Source organism: Coregonus clupeaformis, unplaced genomic scaffold (assembly GCF_020615455.1).
Source record: "Coregonus clupeaformis isolate EN_2021a unplaced genomic scaffold, ASM2061545v1 scaf0999, whole genome shotgun sequence".
Lineage (NCBI taxonomy): Eukaryota > Metazoa > Chordata > Actinopteri > Salmoniformes > Salmonidae > Coregonus > Coregonus clupeaformis.
In genome coordinates this window covers 179,629-199,187 of record NW_025534453.1, presented here as the reverse complement: position 1 = coordinate 199,187, position 19,559 = coordinate 179,629, and the positions used below count along the sequence as shown (strand labels likewise).

The 19,559-nt window shown below is 44.9% G+C and overlaps 1 pseudogene; it reads right to left on the bottom strand.

The window, feature by feature from the left end:
• Positions 1–1,307: 1,307 nt before the first annotated feature.
• On the bottom strand, positions 1,308–12,310 carry LOC123486094 (annotated as a pseudogene).
• Positions 12,311–19,559: the final 7,249 nt, after the last annotated feature.

Genomic DNA, 19,559 nt, shown 5'->3' with positions numbered 1-19,559 from the left:
TGCCTCAGGGTATCAGAGCTCACACCACTGCGTGGAGTAGCGGCTTCTACTGCCCTTTCAGAGGAACAGGGGTAGAGGATATCTGTAGAGCAGCATCCTGGTCGACGCCCGTCTCCATTTATCCGTTTCTATCTCTTAGATATGTCTTCTAACTCTCTGGCTCGATCTGTACTCAGCGTGGCTGAAGGGAGATCTTGAGCAAGAAAGAGAAGCAGGACTGTGGACACAGGTTTCCATCAGGTCCGCTTTGGTTAGTTGGAAGACGTGTTTTTGATAGATATGTTTTCTAACTCTTTGGCTCGGTCTGTACTCAGCATAGCTGAAGGGGAGATCTTGAGCTAGAAAGAGAGGAAAAGCAGGACTATGGACAAGGTTTCCATCAGGTCCGCTTTGGATAAGAAAACATATTTTGTGGCATGACTCCTGACTGACAGCTTCAGTACAGTAGAGGCATGTGTTGATTGACAGAATGTGAGGTCATCTATCTGCTTGTTCAGTTTAGTATGACCCATGTTTTGTTCCTGTCCACTAATCTCTGGGATTCCATTGAGTGAGTGAGGCGGTCTACCGCGTTCACAATGTAGAGTGACACTTGGTGTCATTCCATTAGTGTTAGTGTTTTCACAGGATATTGAGGCACATCTATCTGCTAGTACAGATTAGTATGGCTTCTATTCTGGTGATCTGCCCACTAGTCATTGGCATTGCCATTGGACTAGGTGGGGCGGGTCTTTAACCGATGACGCGGTATATTGGACGCCGTGTATGGGTTTTTAGTTGCAGTACTGCGGGACTTGGTTGCAGCCATTGCTAGGCCCTGACCTTTTCGTTTCGGTGGGAAGTGTTAGGCTCGGCATGGAGTACATTTGGAGCGCTACGCTCCGCCTTAAACCACTAGGAGCAGAGCTCCCCTGAGGACGAGCTCCACGATATAGAACGATTAGTTACCGGAGTGTTAACTCCAGTTCTATGAGTGGAGCGGAGCCCCATAGGACTTAAGGCCCTGCCGACCCTCTCTAGTCTCGCTGAAGATAAATATCTCGGGAGGCTGATTGAGGGGAGGCATCCCCTCTTATAGGGACACCTGTGCTCCTATTGGCTGCAGGTGTGTGCATAATTTTGTCTCAGGCTGTTGCTGCCTTAGGGCAGAGGGTAAACCACTAGGAGCAGAGCTCCCCTATGGGGCTCCGGCTCCACTATAGAACTGAGTTACACTCCGGTAACTAATCGTTATTTGATTCTACTCATGTGGTGGAGAGTTATATTGTGGGGATGTGTTACATATTATCACAGTAGTGTGACATAACCCTCCCTCCTCTCACCTCTTTCCTCTTGATGCCCTCCCGGAGAAGCTCCACCACGTCTTCACCCTCACAGTCTGTGCATTTGAAGCCTTTGGTCCAGTTCACGAGGATACCCTGAAAAACAGAAAAAGGCACTTTTTGGTTATGCTACACGATCAACTGCAACTGGCCGATATGGCCAAAAATCTATATCACGTGTATAAATGGAATTGATGCGTAATAACGCTAAATAAAACTATAGGTTTATAACAATGTGCACCACAGTTTTTTTTTTTATTACCCTTTAAACTTGTTTTTTTAAATGTATTTATTGTTGTAGCAACCAATTGTCCCATTAACAATCACCCAAATTAGCAAACGTATTTAATTCCAAACTTCACATTTCTCTAGTATGGGCTACTTAGTAATACGATATTAGAAAAAAAGGCATGCGATAAGTGGGTCTGTGAAAATAATTTTCGGTTCATCGTCCCAGCTCTGTGGATTACTTTAATACATTAACTTGATATTCGGTTGCCTCCACAGATGTTATAGTTATAACAGTCACGACTGTCACTCAGAGATCGATCAGTGAAATATACTGTGAGATGCGAATGTTGATCATAATTGTCACGTGAGAGTGATTCAATTTTTTGGGGATCGTGCGGACAGGAGTTATTTTGGGGTCTCTGTCCAGGGTAGGTGTTAGCCAGCAGACAAACTACCCACCGCATCCAGGCTCTTCTGGTGGCAGGGGAAGGAAAAGGTGAAGCCCAGAGACAGACGGGCGCTCTTCATGCCCATGTAGTCCAGGAAGTCAGAGATGCAGTACACAATGTGGTCAAAGAGCTGGAGGAAACGGTAGAGAAAACCGGGCTTTAATCATACGCTGACTGTATTCATTTATTGATGAATTGAATGATGAATTGGCTTTTATGATGTGCTGACTGTATTTATTTCAGTGCAGACACAATTTATGGATGCAAAAGTTACTGAAGTACGTATTTGGACATTTGAAAACGGATGAATCATAGTTCATGAACTGAGACCGACTCCTAATGGCTTTGGTGTTATAATGACATTTAGTAATTTCAGCCATTGCTGTACCTCACCTCTCCGGTGCCCTGCAGTGACCTGATGGGAATGGCGTAGATTTTGTTGTGCATCTCCACTGTACGCCTTTTCCCACTACGGATCTTAACCAGCAGCACCCGGAAGTTTGTCCCTCCCAGATCCAGAGCCGGGAAATCCCCATTTTCTGTAACATGAGAGCAGTCTTATTAGCTAATGATGAATGATATTTCCATAAGATATTCTCATGCTTCAAATGTTGATTTTCATAGTTCTAACTGTATGAATTGCTTGAGGTATCGTGACCTTAATCTGTTTGCTGTTCAGATTAGGCAGGGATACTGGGTGACAATTCAGTAAAAAAAAAATGAAGGGATTCTAACATGCAAATGCCCAAGGATTATACAAAAAGTAGACCAATTATCAAAGCACTGAAGCTTTTTAAACTTTCAGGGGGTCAGTCCCATTTGATTCCCAAACAAGTTGAACAAGGAATTCCTCTATGGAAGTGTAATTTAATTCCTGAATCGACTACAATTCAGATGGAACTGATTCCCCCCAACTCTGAATAGTGGTGAGAAGATATATTAATTCCTCCTTCCCTCCTTCCCTCCTTCCATCCCCTTCCTGCTATCCATCCATCCATCTTTCCACAACCCCCCTCCTGTGGTCACCTGTTCCCTGAGGGCAAGGTGCTGCGCACGTAGGTGGGCAGCATCTTGACGGTGGCACGAAGTCGTAGTGTCCTTCTTCCCCAGGCCATTCTCGATCTCCGTCCTCATCCTCTTCTTCACCTCCAGCAGCTGGGCTTTGCTCAGACGGAACTCGCGCAGTGTCCGGGCGATCTGCGGCGCGTCTGGCCGGCCAGACGGTACGCCACCGCCCGTCACCATGGCAGCACCCTTGGCACTTCCGCTCTCGGACAGCAGGAAACGGACGTCGAGTCGGGCACCAAACGCCGCACCGTCTTGTAGACGTTGGGCATATCTCTGCAGAGAGATGAGAGGGTGGATGGATGGAAGAGATAACAAGCTGGGTTTGGATTTCTGTATCGAAGTCTAGTATTCTCAGAGAAATTTAAATCTTGATAAGTTATTGCATCATCACTGTGGTAGAGACCAGCATATTCTTTAACACCTGTGGCTATTTTGAAATTCCCTCTTGTTTTACTTATTGTGTTCTTGCACAGAGGAGGTCCTATCTACCTCCAGTAGGATTGATCACTCACTGAGGGTGCATCTTGTACATTCGACCCATCAATTCCCACAGTGGTGCGCAGACGGCGACTCCCTTGTTGTCCTTCAGGCGTGTAAGGATACCTCCCCAGTGTAGCTGCGATGAGGTTACCGCGGAGCGGAAGGATTGAGTGGTGCACACGTGTTGCCCGGCAACACAAAGTCCTCTTGAGAAGGCTCCACCCCAAGCCTCGTTAGGATCTCCCTTGCATTTGGTCAGGCCTTCCTTGCTCCTGTCATGGGGAGAGAGAGGTCACTGGCTTGCATTTAGGGTAGTGCTTGAGCTCTACAGCTCACTTAGCCTCAAATAACTTTTTCATTGTATGTAATGGAGGTCATATAGTCCACAGAAACAATGGAGTTGTGTATATTTTCCTTGGAAGAAACTGTCCATCGTTGACCTCTTACTTCTCAATGGCTGAAACATGCTTAGTTTCGATCTTCCCTTTTCGTTCAGAAGCTCGGGGTTAATCCGACCCTCCGAACAGCAGGCCTCCTTGGCCATCTTGACCAGGATGTAGGCGGACCAGCTCTCCCTGAACATCCCCTTCAGCCATCTTCTCAAACCTTCCCAGACAAAGACACAACAGAGACAATGTCAGTTGATTTTTAGGGCTTGTAAACAAATACACGCTTGACGTTTCTCTGAGGATTTATTGTTATGGACACTGACTCTTCCCGGAGAGATTTTGTAAATACCCACTTGGGTTGAACAATGTCTACAATATTTTCTGTTTTATCTTGACGCTGAGGTGGCAAGCCCCTGGCCTGGAGCCCTACATATTTATCACTTGTGGTGATTTGTTGAAGCTTTTGAGGCTCCAAAAAGTGCCTGATTCAATGGAAGTTTAACTGACAAATTGCACTGGGATTAGCTTTAGGTTATAACCTAGTTATAGCAACAACCATAAACACATATTCCACTTAGCAGTCCCTGAGTACCATGCAGCCTTGCAGTCTTGACTTACAGCTGTTTCCCAGGGTTGAGGGGGAGCCTCTGTCGATCTCCCGGGTCAAACTCTGTACGGAGGTCCTCCAGGGACCCAAGTCGTCCCCCGAACGCCGCCCCCACTCTGTGTTGATGCACATCCTGCCCTCGTCTCCCTCCACCAGGTCAATGTGCCAAGCAGCTCCTCCATGTAGCAGGCATTAGTACCAGTACCTGAAAGTACACCCAGCCTAGTAAATAACCTGGCTGGAGCACTACAGGCAAGCCACAGGATAATACTGTGCAGCAAAATGGACATTTGCTTAATTTTCACTAGAGCTATGCCTCTCTCTGTGTAGAATTTAGAATGAACATGAATCTAGAATGCCATGGCCATTCTTTGCCATTGGCATGCTGCACAGTTCTTTTACCACCTTTATCAATAACCCTTTTGAGTGTAGAATTCATACATGTATTGAATGGTGTGTATCCTCACCTATGATGATGCCAACTTCACATCGTTGATCGTCGAACCCACAGGTCATCATCGCGTTCCGGGTTGTGTCATTGACCACTGCCATGATGTCAGCTTCATAGTCCTGACAAATACAATATGTTTTTCTAATTCTCTTCTAGTGGCATACGTGGTAGTTAATTTATGGTTAAGAAATAAGAAAGCTCACCCCTCGTTTCTTGATGGCCTTGTTCAGAAGCTTCACGACATCCATGCCTTCTACACCACTCACTTTGAACTTCTTTGTCCAAGTCACTAAGACGGCCTGTAACAGACAGCACTTTCTTTAATAAGTCTATTCTATGACCACCTAGTGTTAGCTAGTGTTAGCTAGTGTTAGCTAGTGTTGGCTAGTGTTGGCTAGTGTTGGCTAGTGTTAGCTAGTGTTGGCTAGTGTTGGCTAGTGTTGGCTAGTGTTGGCTTTGTGGACATTCTATTTTAAAATTAGGATTTTGTCCCCCCAGGCAGGTACCACCCCCACAGTTACAACATAACTGTGCAAACTCAAACCCTAAAAGTTGGCTTGTACTAAAATATAAATAATTTTATAATGTAATTTATTATGGTTTCTCAACATCTCGAATAAAACATTATAAAAGCATACATTGTTGGAACCTCTTACCTCGTCCCAGTTTGGTTTGGGCACATGGGAAGGAGAATGTGAATCCTACAGGAAGTTTTTTATCCTTGATCTTTGCTTCTCCATGAAGTCACCCGAGGCATTCTCGACATGGTCAAAGAGCTACAGACATAAAAATAACTTGAATAGTGAGTGGGACAGAAGCACATAGTTACTACAATTACACATAATAACAGTAGCAGCAACCCAACCCTATTGGCTTATCAAACCCCTAATTAACAATTAAACTGGTTTGAATTGGTGAATCATGATGGTGGCCAGCAGTTCTTCAAGTCAGTCCTCTATTACGACCACTCTGTAGGCCTATAGGTTATAGCATGGAATGTTTTTTGTATCAACCAATCACAATTGATCTCTCGTGACAGAATTGTTGTGGGTATCACGTTACTGTTGCCAACTGCCCTCTCTCGGAGGTTTCAACAGTCAACAGAGGTCAACAGTGTCATGATGGGTTTCTTGATGTCACTCCCACTTCATAGGACAAACAGATCAATACAATATTGAGTGACTGCTTTTATACAGAATGATCCTTATTGTTTGACCCGGAGAACCTCTGATGTGAGTGAATGAGACTATAGGCGACTGTCTGGGAGTGTTTGGGGTGTTTTGAGGGTGTTTTGTTGTGTTTGAGTGTGTTTTGTTGTGTTTTTTGAGGGTGTTTTTGGTTATTTTTTGGTGGTGTTTTGTGGTGTTGTTGACCTGCGTCCCACTCCCATGGATAATGTCCTCAGGGGTCTCGTAGACCAGGCTCTCCATCTGAACCGGCTGCTTCTTGTCTTGTGTCACCTTCACGCGCAGGATACGGAAGTTGGAGCCACCCAGATCCAGAGCTAAGAAATCTCCCTTTTCTGTTAGATTAAAAATAAAATTAAAATACATCAACAACATTACCTATTTTCTAGTGTCTTTCAAGCAGCATGTTACTATCTACAAAATTCATTTTAGGTGAACTGAATTGATTGCCTGCCAGGTGCTATATGTCAGGATTATATGTCATTTTAGGAAGGGAGCCAAAATCGTACTCTGTCCTCAAAAGGTCAAGAAAGGCCTGTTTATATCGATCGATAGATCAGGCACCAAGCTGTTTGTGTACTCCAGACACAGAGCTGATCTAATTACACTACATCTGTCTGGCGCTGAACATAGAGCATTATCACAGTCTGTTCCCATGACCTGTCTGGAATGAGATGTCACTGAGCTGTATTGGATGGAGGTGTGTCTGATAGCCTACAGACTAGAGGAGGACTCCATTGGTAGCTTCCATTAAAGCAAAGTAGAATTCTATCCTCAGGCTAACTAGATAGTGTTCTGTTATAACACTGTTATAGAGTGCTGCTGTTCCATCTAGATTTTACTTTACTGTATAGGGCCAAGAGAGTTCTCCACTGTTGATATTCCTTGTGCCTTACTCTGTAAAGAATACCATCACAGGAAATATATTGCATGTGTTGCTATCTTGTTGATCATGGCGTTGATGGCTTGTGATTGGCCTATGTAACTAAGTCAATTGTTAATAATACTTTTACACACATCTCACATACTTGATACATATCAGTTGTCAGCTGTCACCATAGCCTCAACTTTGAACTTTGACTGAATCCCCCTTCCTGGACCCCCTCATGTCCAGTGGCTGAAAAACGATGGCTATTTATAACATGCGAGATGACAGGGAACTGCCCACGGCAGGCTGGCTTTATGATACGACCCCTCTGCAAGGCTAGCCTTGTTGGGCCTTGGCATTTACTGTCCGCAGGCCGCTCTGTTTACAAACAAAGATAGGCCACCCTGAACTATGCATAGGTCGGATGTTTGGAGTAAACCTCTTGACAATGGCCTCTACTATCAGCAGTGGCCTCTACTATCAGCAAGTTCAAAATAGCTTTCTGACATTTTACTATCAGGCTCCATTTTACATTTAGCATTTCCCCTCCCGTTCTCCAAAGTAATAACTTTATGCTGGGAAGATTGCCTGTTGACATTCAACATTACATTTGTTAATGTAACCCAATACTGTAGTTATTTATTTACAAGGGCTGGGCATTTTAACTGATGTTGAAAGGCAATCAGCAGTAAACAAACAAGGAAACAAACAGTGAACTCATCTCCTCTGTTTTCATGTCTTAAACTATAAATCTTACCTGTAACTTTAAACTACAACATATACATTTATATACTATAAACTGAAAAAAATAACTCCACTGTCCCCAATAAAACCAAGTAACCAAATGGTGGACCCCTGCATTATTTCGCATGAGCTCTATATCTAGCAGTTGAATGATCAGCGATGCAGCTGGGTGTGATATGTTAAATATTATCATGCATTGCTATAGCACAGCTAATCATACTAACAGCCCATAGACACTCTAGTGGCCACAGAGAGCACTGTTCTGCTCTGGGCTCACAACAATGGCGCTGGGTGGCCATATGACCTGCCAAGTTCAAATACACAGTACACACAGTACACACAAAAGCCTAATGTCACAGAATGGCCCTGGCCATTTAAAACACCTCAGCACATTTTTGCAGGACAGATAAAGCTGGGAGTGTAGTGTCCTTTAAAGTGCTTACAGTATAAACACTATATTCTATGTAGAGTTAAAGGTCCAACAGTGGTAGTTTGGTGCTTTGACTGTGCAAGCTGCAGGTCCAAATGGGATGCATGCCATTATCCTATGAATATGAATGTATATGTTTTTTTGTTATTCAGAGGCAACTAACATCATCAGTGTGGGTTATTTCCAATGTATATATTGCTGTACTGTATTCAAGAGATTGAACAGGATATTAAGCACTTTCAAATTTGTAAAAAATATTGTACGAATTTGAATTCGTAATATATCATCCGAATTACAGGAAAATTATTATAATAATACTTTTTTTGCAGGACGTAACATATCATACGAAATGAATGATGTTACACACAATTGTGCACAATTTTCGGGGACCCGTTTTGGCTCGTGTGCACTACTTTCAAAACTACTAGCTGAAATTATACAAAACCTTTATAACGCATCTTTAATATATAACATGCCAGTTAGCAGATGCTTTTATCCAAAGGGACTTACAGTACAGTGAGTGCATACATTTCTATTATATGTATGTGATAGGGCTGACCAATTTAGTTGACTGGTCGATTGTTTGGTTGATAGGCTGTTGGTCGACCAAGATTTCTTTAGTCGAGCAGTGGCAAATATATACAAATAATTTATGGCACACAAGACACATGTCTGATTGACTAATCCATTGCGGAGGCCGCGGGGATGGTACACTAGTATCACCAGTAGTACATTTACTGTTAATTCCCATCTTTATAATCTACAATATTTGTTTGGTTAAAGTTATTTCAGTTAATACATTCAATATATTATTACAGTCTTACTGTTGTCATTGTAGGAGTGGGCACGTTGTTTGCAGAGCACACAACCTAGGCTACACTTGTGAGAAAAAAGTATTGGTTTATTTCATTCCATTTACGAGTTGTCAATTTATTCATTGACTTTTGTTTGGCGCGCTCCTGTCAATCTTAAGTAAGGACACGCACCTGATTATGCATAGAAGTAGGCCTAGGCTACCTGTCCTGTGCGCAAATGTAGGCCTATAAATGTGCCCATTTGGGGATCTGATACTATTTCTGATTGTCTTAACTCACCATCACTGTGGAGCTTCTCAAAGTAATTTATCAGGATATGTTCTACCTGCAAGCTGTAATGTTTTTTATTTGTTGGTTTTATGTAGGCTATTTTTACATATGCAATAGAAGTTGCTTTTAGATTTGTATCATTTTCATTTAGATAGAATTTTGATTAAAAACACATTACATTGATTTTGAGATATGAAGACTTTATTATAAATGAAATGAAACTGTTCCACGAAAATGTGCATATGAAAATCATAACTGTCATTCAGATCAGTAGAAATGGTACGATAACTAGGCACTCCAAATGGATAACTGACATGCAGATCAGTAGACATGGTACTATAACTTGGCACTCCAAATAGAAAAGGTTGCAGACCGCTGGTGTAGCCTATTGGCAGAATCTGCGAAGGCCAGCAGCAGGCAGTGGGAGGAGTAGAGTCGGGTAGGGAACAGGTTTTTTTTCTTCTGGTTAGTCTATATTGATCTCTGGATCCCTCTTTTAGTAATTTGTGTGTCTTAATTTTTTAATCGCAGCACTTAAAGCATCAGACAAGCTCAGTAGCCTACATATAGTTAACTTTATTCAAACATAGGGTGTGTCTATATATGGAAAATACACGTTTTAAAATTTTGACCAATCGATTGGTCGAAAGAACAGATGACTCTCGGTCAACCAATATTTTTTGTTGTTGGGGACAGCCCTAGTATGTGATCCCTGAGGTAATTGAACCCACCACCTTTACCAACTGAGCCACACAGGACCACTATTGTATTGAAGTGCAGTTTACTCTGTATTGACATTACTGTTTACCTGATCCATCAGGGATGGCCCTGACAAAGGTGGGCAGCATCTTGACAGTTGCGGTGGTGTTGGTGTCACGGCCCAGCCCGTTCTCCAGCTCCCGCCGGAACCGGCACTTGATGTCATGCAGCGTCTCGTCAGAGAAACGCATTGAGTAAAGGTACTTGTCGATCTATAAACCACCACAGGAAAGAATAGATACAATATGTTATGATGATATGTCTTTGTGATACAGTATACAAGGATTAAGGTCATGAGTTTTTACTGACCTTAACTATTATGTATTGTAATGATACTGTATATTACTCAACCGATGATGGAGTGCAGGTACTTAGCAATATGAAGACAGACAGACATTACAAGTTGTCATATTATTCCAGAGTGCAATGGAACACAGTCCAGAGGGAACAATTGGATATGATCCACAAATTATTATATCATCTCTTACAGTAGCATTAGTATTCATCAGTCGCTATTGGGCTCCAAAAAGAAGAGCTGAGCTGAACAATATTACTGCTGTAAAGCCGATAGCTGGAGAATGATTGTCCTGATATAAATAGCATTGTGCAGCCTTCACATAGAGACGAGTATGTGTGTGACGCTAGTAATGAAGTAGTAGTAAGCTACTAACATTATGTAACGCACGCTATCAGAGACCATCTGATTTCATCACAATGATAAGTATTAGTACAATTTTGGAGCATCAACATTTTTTATCATTAAGATAATTGAATATTATCATAATTCATTGTAATATAAGTATAGTATAGTGGTAATATAATATACTGTCATAATAATTGACTTCATAATAATATTTTGCTGAATCAGCCCCTCATACTGGTCTTAATCAGGAATGTAATGGTTAACTACTAGCTACAGTACTAGGGGCACGTGCACATGCTGCACTACACGTCACGTATGACATCACAAATCCTATCCCACACTCCGTCAGTCACGAGCCACTCTGTCTTTACTGAGTCTATCTAGGGGATGTCACAAAGGTCAAGTCAAAACCAATGGATTTGGTATTAATGTATAATGTGTGTCCTGGAGACAACTAGATGCTCTGATGCTTCTGACATCTACATGTCGTGCCTTGTTTCTGTTCCGATCTGAGGTCAACATCTGTCTATCGCCAAGGCGTGTTCCCTCCTCTCCACGGGGATCATGAGGGAATTGATTTGATTACAGGCCTAGTGTCAGGGGAGGAGGATGGCGAGAGCAAGGTGGGGTTTGGCACTTTAACCCGTTTCCATGACGATGGAGAGGGAGAGACCTAGAGAGGAGTCAGAGAGAGAGAGAGAGAAAGAAGAGGGGGAGGGAGAGAGAAGTGCTCACGGCTTCCTTCCCAGCAGCCCCTAGCTCACAGACACCTGTCTGCTTCAGACGCCCGGCAACAGACGCCCCGGAAACACTCCTTAGCGATGAGAGGGGGGCTAGCATGCACTGCATCACGACCACCACCAGCTAGCCCATCCAGCTGGCACATCCTAATCTCAAGGACACACAGTGTGTTTATTAAAACTACACACTCCTGTTCCAATGCTTACTCTAGACAAGACTAACCACTCATTAAAAATTAAATCAGATGTCCATCATGGCTTCCCTCCCAAAGCTCCATCCTCGCCCAGCGTCATCAAACACCCCAGAGGCATATTGATATCAACCGGTGTCCATGGCTGTCAGCAGCGTCTACTCTTACAAAACTGACCCATTCTAGAGGGAAGAGTACAGTAAAAGTGTTGTAGTCACTCACCTTCTTAACCTGGTCATCCTTCAGCTCAGTGAAGTAATATGCAAGAAGCTGTGCCGCTATCATCCTGCCTGCACGTATGCGAGGGCCGTCAGCGACGGACGGACGGAGGGAGGTGAGAAAAAGGGAGGAGAGAACGACCGATATCTCTTGTCCTTCACTGATCCCTTCTTTATCCTAATGAGGAGGAAAAGCAGGCCTGAGCTGCCCTAGTCCCCCTTGAAGACAGTTGTGAGGTAAAAGTGCTAGTAAAACAGTGAAGAAGAAGAAGAAGCTGTGCCTGGGTTGCACACACACAGGCACACACACAGTGTCTGTGTCTCAGTGCTAGCTCTCTTAGCTGCTCCCTGCTAGCTGCCTGGCTGTCGGTGGATGCAGTGCTGCACTGGAATGGTGGTCAGCTATGCCCTGCCCCCACCTTACACTCTGATTGGCTGAGTCACAGCTGCTGGAGGAGGGTATGGCAAGGGGAGGGTGGGCTGAGGGCTTCTCCTTCAGCTCATCATAGGAGGAGAGAAGAGCGGGGGATAGGAAGAGAGAGAGAGGTGGGAGGAGAGGGGGATTGCGAGAGAGAGGGATAAGGGAGGAAGTGGAGGCTTGGTTGATACAGTATCCCACCCCCTCTCCCTCACAGCAGCAGAGAGAGAGAGAGATCAAAAGAGAGGGACTGAGAAAAAGAGGGGGAGAGACGCCTCGCCGGCATGTCTGTCACGTTGTCATGGCACCCAGGGGAGGACGTGCAAGTGAGAGGGCAATCACATGATGATGTCATTCCTCTCCTCTGCATCACCATCCTCATGCTGGGGCATCAGCTGGATGAGTGGAGGTGACTGAAGGGCATCCTGACAGATAGCAACACAAACCAGAACCCAAAGCCTGACAGACAGGCAGGCAGGCAGGCAGACAGACAGACAGACAGACAGACAGACAGACAGACCGCATCTCAAACCAGCAGCTAAAGCTCTAGGGAAATATATAGAAATATACTTTAGGTTAAGGTCTCTGAGTTGAGTGTTTGGGTTTGTGACTCCTATTCTACTTCTATTGCCCCATCAAAGTTTGATGTGATGTGGTCTGTGACCCTGTGACCTCTCTCCAAAGTGGAACCAGTGGACATCGCAAGTTCTTTTTCATAATTGTATTGATGAGGTCAAACCTCTCGAAATGTAGGATGGGTTTGGATATTTGGTGGGGGGCCTTTATAAACAGACAATGTATCAAGTCAGAGATGATTCACTGAAGAGTCTGGATGGAGAAATGTGTCTAATGACTTGAGTACTTGATGTACGTGGTCTTGAGCCTGAGGTAGAGAAGAAGTTTGAAAGTGTCTCACCACTCTCACCAACTATAGTCTTGAATAGAAGTGGGCAGAAATCTGAGGAAAAGTTCTGTATGTCACTGTTTTTGAAAATTATGAATGCCATCCTATCATTTTTTTAAATTAGTTTTTCATTGAGAAAAAATGATGTGTCAAACAACTAATCGATACCGATTTACCAAAACAGCTAATCTGTAATGTGTACCATTTAATCCAGAATGATATTTCTTTCTGTTTTGAAATGTCACTAAAATGTACATTTCTCAAAATATTACAGCTGCTTATGACAGTCTTCAAGTTTGAACCACAAGAAAATGTCCCGTCAATGGTATAAAACACGAGGACTGAAACACCATATCAATTTCTGATGGTCTGATGCAACAAAACTCAACATGACTATAGTTGGTCTTGAAGGGGTTAAATATCCCCCTTCCCCCTTCTCCTCTGCAGCCCCCAGTACATCACCCTCACGCTCTACGTAAACTGAACCGGCTCTGCTGACTCAATGACGCGTGACGCTTCTGACGTCTTTGTCCCTCAACTCTATAGTGAATTAGGACCTCCCTCTCTTTTCTCCCCTCCTCCTCCTCCCTCCCTCCTTTCCCTCTATCACCCTATCCACTGGCCCCAGGGGAGAGCGGAGTGAAAATAAAGGTTTCCCTCTCTCTGTTCTGTCCTCCAAAGGAGCAGCTTGAGAGAGAGAAGAGCGTGCTTTGTGTTTGGTTGACCTGTCTCTTTCTCCTTCAAAAAGACTGCCTGGTGCCATCATGGCCGCTCCAAGGTGACCTTGTCTCTGGCTTCACTGTGAGAGGCCACAGAGCGAGAATAATAAAGGGATACTATTGACACAGAACTACACTATACAGTCACCTCTAATTATTTGCAGCCTTGATAAAGATGAACAGAAAATACTGTATAAAACAAGGTTATTAAAGTTTTGTGTTTTTATATTAGTTTTTATTTCTATTAGTTTTAAGATTATTTGAAATTCAGTTTAGTTTCAGTTAGTTTTCAGATTCACTTTACACATTTCTATTTAGTTTAAGTTTTAAAAAACGTTTCTATTTCATTTTATTTTATTTCGTTTTAGTGTTTAGTGACAGAAAGTAGTCTGTGTGGGAGGCTAGGAGCCATTTATGTGCTCTATAGTTTTTGTGTTTTTTTGGGATGTCACTTCTTGCGACTGGGGGGCAGTAATGCATAAGGTGATGGGTCAGGTTATAGGTTAGGTTAGGTTTAAAGGGAGACTCAGTGAGATGACGCGAGATAATGTAGATGCACGAAGTAAACAGTAGTAGTGGGTCAATTTCCACAACAATCAGGAGCGTTGAAGCGCGAGGCTAAACTTCTCTGCTGTTGTGGTCCTGTAGCTACCCTCATTGTAGCAGCGTGAATTGCACCCGTGCACATCCGCAAATACACTATGTGACTGTGTGAGCGCAAAGTCTTGCATCATGCTCTTCTCAATGGGCGCGTTGCATTCTTGGGATAAAAATTGTCAGACTAGCGCCTATGTAGCACATGGGGATGTGTAAAACGTACTCCTCAGCCTGAAGTGTCCCCACTTACGCTGTCACGCCCTGGCTCTGGGGTCTCTAGTATGTTGAGCCAGGGTGTGAGTTTTCATTGGGGTTTGTTCTAGTTTAGTATTTCTATGTTGGCCAGGGTGGCTCCCAATCGGAGACGGCTGTAGCTCGTTGTCTCTGATTGGGAGCCATACTTAGGTAGCCGTTTGGCATTGTTTGGTGTGGGATCTTGTTCCAGTGTAGGTTTGTGTTTGAACCGAGGACGTCACGTATCGATTTGTTGTTTTGTTCGGGTGATTATTCTAATAAATAAAAGTATGTTCGCCTTCCACGCTGCGCCTTGGTCCTCTGTATCCGACGATCGTGACAGAAGATCCCACCAAAACTGGACCAAGCAGCGTGTCCAGGAGCCATCGCCAGGGGAATCTCTAGCGGATCTCCTTTGCCACCTTGACTGGGTCAAGCCGTGTGAGGAGGAGAGAGGCTGGACTTGGAAGCAGAAGGGCGAAAGTCTGGCGAGAGACATGGAGACCTGGTCCACGGGAAGGAGAGACCCCCAGAAATTTTTTAGGGGGGGGCTCACGCCGTGGACGACGGGGCAGCAGGGGGCCGGGATAGAGTGGTTCAGCGGGTTGACAAAGGAGGCCGCCAGGTTACGGGAGTCACTGGTCACCAGGGGGAAGGAGGATGTAGAGGCACGGCGAGAGGTACTGGGGTGTGTTGCCAGTCCGGTCCGGCCTGTTCCTGATCCCCGCGTAGGGCCAGTGGGGTGTGTTCCCAGTACGGTCCGGCTCGTTCCTGCTCCCCGCACCAAGTCAGTGGTGTGCGTCGTCAGCCCGGTCCGGCCCATTCCTGCTCCCCGCACCAAGTCAGTGGTGCGTTTCGTCAGCCCGGTCCGGCCCGTTCCTGCTCCCCGCACCAAGTCAGTGGTGCGTTTCGTCAGCCCGGTCCGGCCCGTTCCTGCTCCCCGCACCAAGCCAGTGGTGCGTTTCGTCAGCCCGGTCCGGCCCGTTCCTGCTCCCCGCACCAAGCCAGTGGTGCGCTTCGTTAGCCCGGTCCGGCCCGTTCCTGCTCCCCCCACCAAGCCAGGGGTGTGCGTCGTCAGTCCGGCACAGCCTGTGCCTGTTCCACCGGTGCCTGGTCCGGCACCGGTCAGCTGCTCCACACCGGAGCTAGAGCAATCCGCTCCACCAGTGTTCAGTCCAGCTTCGGCCAGCAGGGCCAGACCGGACCAGGGGTACTTTGGGGGGTTAGAGAGGGAGTGGGGATCATGCCCGGAGCCGGATCCGCCGCCAAGGCGGAGTGCCCACCCGGCCCCTCCCCTGTTGTGTTTGGTTGGCGCGGTCAGAGTCCGCGCCTTTGGGGGGGGGTACTGTCACGCCCTGGCTCTGGGGTCTCTAGTATGTTGAGCCAGGGTGTGAGTTTTCATTGGGGTTTGTTCTAGTTTAGTATTTCTATGTTGGCCAGGGTGGCTCCCAATCGGAGACGGCTGTAGCTCGTTGTCTCTGATTGGGAGCCATACTTAGGTAGCCGTTTGGCATTGTTTGGTGTGGGATCTTGTTCCAGTGTAGGTTTGTGTTTGAACCGAGGACGTCACGTATCGATTTGTTGTTTTGTTCGGGTGATTATTCTAATAAATAAAAGTATGTTCGCCTTCCACGCTTCGCCTTGGTCCTCTGTATCCGACGATCGTGACATACGCCAGCGAATAGCTAGCTTTTCGCGTGGCGCAGACTGGTAAGACACTTGAGGGCGGTCACGTGCTAGCAAGGCAGAGGTCCTGGGTTCAAGTCTCTGGGTGTGCCGAATCAGGAGGAAGTGGTACTCGCTAAGCAAGCAGTGTGACGTCCTTAACACCCACATGTTGACTGCATGAACTTTACAAAAATCATGTGATCAAAGTTCATGACGTTTCGACTGCAAGTTTCTGCACTTCTCGCTTGCATTGTGGGAGGCACTATTGTCAACAAATCATTAGGGTGTTTTTGTTTTACCCATGCCAATGTGACCAAAGACATGATTGAAACAGGAACCAGTTTTTCCAGGATTTATGTGTGCAATGGATATACAGTGAGGGAAAAAAGTATTTGATCCCCTGCTGATTTTGTACTTTTTCCCACTGACAAAGAAATGATCAGTCTATCATTTTAATGGTAGGTTTATTTGAACAGTGAGAGACAGAATAACAACAAAGAAATCCAGAAAAATGCATGTCAAAAATGTTATAAATTTATTTGTATTTTAATGAGGGAAATAGGTATTTGACCCCCTCTCAATCAGAAAGATTTCTGGCTCCCAGGTGTCTTTTATACAGGTAACGAGCTGAGATTAGGAGCACACTCTTAAAGGGAGTGCTCCTAATCTCAGCTTGTTACCTGTATAAAAGACACCTGTCCACAGAAGCAATCAATCAATCAGATTCCAAACTCTCCACCATGGCCAAGACCAAAGAGCTCTCCAAGGATGTCAGGGACAAGATTGTAGACCTACACAAGGCTGGAATGGGCTACAAGACCATCGCCAAGCAGCTTGGTGAGAAGGTTACAACAGTTGGTGCGATTATTCGCAAATGGAAGAAACACAAAAGACCTGTCAATCTTCCTCAGCCTGGGGCTCCATGCAAGATCTCACCTTGTGGAGTTGCAATGATCATGAGAACGTTGAGGAATCAGCCCAGAACTACACGGGAGGATCTTGTCAATGATCTCAAGGCAGCTGGGACCATAGTCACCAAGAAAACAATTGGTAACACACTACGCCGTGAAGGACTGAAATCCTGCAGCGCCCGCAAGGTCCCCCTGCTCAAGAAAGCACATATACAGGGCTGTCTGAAGTTTGCCAATGAACATCTGAATGATTCAGAGGAGAAGTGGGTGAAAGTGTTGTGGTCAGATGAGACCAAAATCGAGCTCTTTGGCATCAACTCAACTCGCCGTGTTTGGAGGAGGAGGAATGCTGCCTATGACCCCAAGAACACCATCCCCACCGTCAAACATGGAGGTGGAAACATTATGCTAAGGGGGTGTTTTTCTGCTAAGGGGACAGGACAACTTAACTGCATCAAAGGGACGATGGACGGGGCCATGTACCGTCAAATCTTGGGTGAGAACCTCATTCTCTCAGCCAGGGCATTGAAAATGGGTCGTGGATGGATATTCCAGCATGACAATGACCCAAAACACATGGCCAAGGCAACAAAGGAGTGGCTCAAGAAGAAGCACATTAAGGTCCTGGAGTGGCCTAGCCAGTCTCCAGACCTTAATCCCATAGAAAATCTGTGGAGGGAGCTGAAGGTTCGAGTTGCCAAACGTCAGGCTCTAAACCTTAATGACTTGGAGAAGATCTGCAAAGAGGAGTGGGATAAAATCCCTCCTGAGATGTGTGCAAACCTGGTGGCCAACTACAAGAAACGTCTGACCTCTGTGATTGCCAACAAGAGTTTTGCCACCAAGTACTAAGTCATGTTTTGCAGAGGGGTCAAATACTTATTTCCCTCAATAAAATGCAAATCAATTTATAACATTTTTTACATGCGTTTTTCTGGATTTTTTGTTGTTATTCTGTCTCTCACTGTTCAAATAAACCTACCATTAAAATGATAGACTGATCATGTCTTTGTCAGTGGGCAAACGTACAAAATCAGCAGGGGATCAAATACTTTTTTCCCTCACTGTATACAAATAAATGTGATATTTGAGGCTCTCTCTCACTAATTGACTGTACAGTGTGTACACACTTAATAATATATTATGATTTCAGTTTGTGAGTGTGTTATATGGGAGTTAGATATAAAAAAAAATCAGACTTTATAAAGAACACCTTTTATAGACAATTGCAACACTGCCATGTTGATCTGAGACTTACTGTTGGAAAACCACATTAGTGTCTGACTTTCGGCTGTCGCATATGCACCTCCCCCGACTGGTGATACGCATGTAAAATCCCTTTGTCATCCATCACCATGGGAAAAGGCAAAGAACTCACAAACGAAAAGAGACAAATGGTTGTTGACTATTAGGGCAACAATTGGAACAGTGGTAAACTTGCCTGGTATTGGATACAAGTGTATCTTGTCCCTACGCACAGTGAGGGAGAATGTTCGGGAGGCAAAGAAAGACCAGAAGGCCAAAGTTGGAGAATAACAGAACTTGGTCACATCTTCGAGTCACCAAGTCTCCAAATCTACAATTATACGCCACCTCCATGCCAATTGGCTCTTTGGACGGGTTGCCAGAAAATGACTTTGAGAGCGACAAACAAATGTAAATGGCTGGAGTTTGCTAAACGGCCTTGGCACTTGGATTGCAACCAGTGCTATGGTCAGATGACACGAAAATAGAGCTCTTTGGTCACGCAAACCAGTGGTGGGTTTTGCATCAAAAGAAGGATGTATATGCATAAAATAACCTCATACCTACTGGACCTCTGGCAGTCTCTATGGGGGTGCCACAGTGTTCAATTTTCAGGCCGACTCTATTCTCTGTGTATATCAATGATGTCGCTCTTGCTGCTGGTGACTCTCAGATCCACCTCTACGCAGACGACGCCATTTTGTATACATCTGGCCCTTTATTGGACACTGTGTTAACAAACCTTCAAACAAGCTTCAATGCCATACAACACTCCTTCCGTAGCCTCCAACTGCTCTTAAATGCTAGTAAAACTAAATGCATGCTCTTCAATCGAACGCTGCCTGCCCGACTAGAATCACTACTCTCGGCAGGTCTGACTTAGAATATGTGGACAACTACAAATACCTAGGTGTCTGGTTAGACCGTAAACTCTCCTTCCAGACTCATATTAAGCATCTCCAATTCAAAGTTAAATCTAGAATCGGCTTCCTATTTCGCAA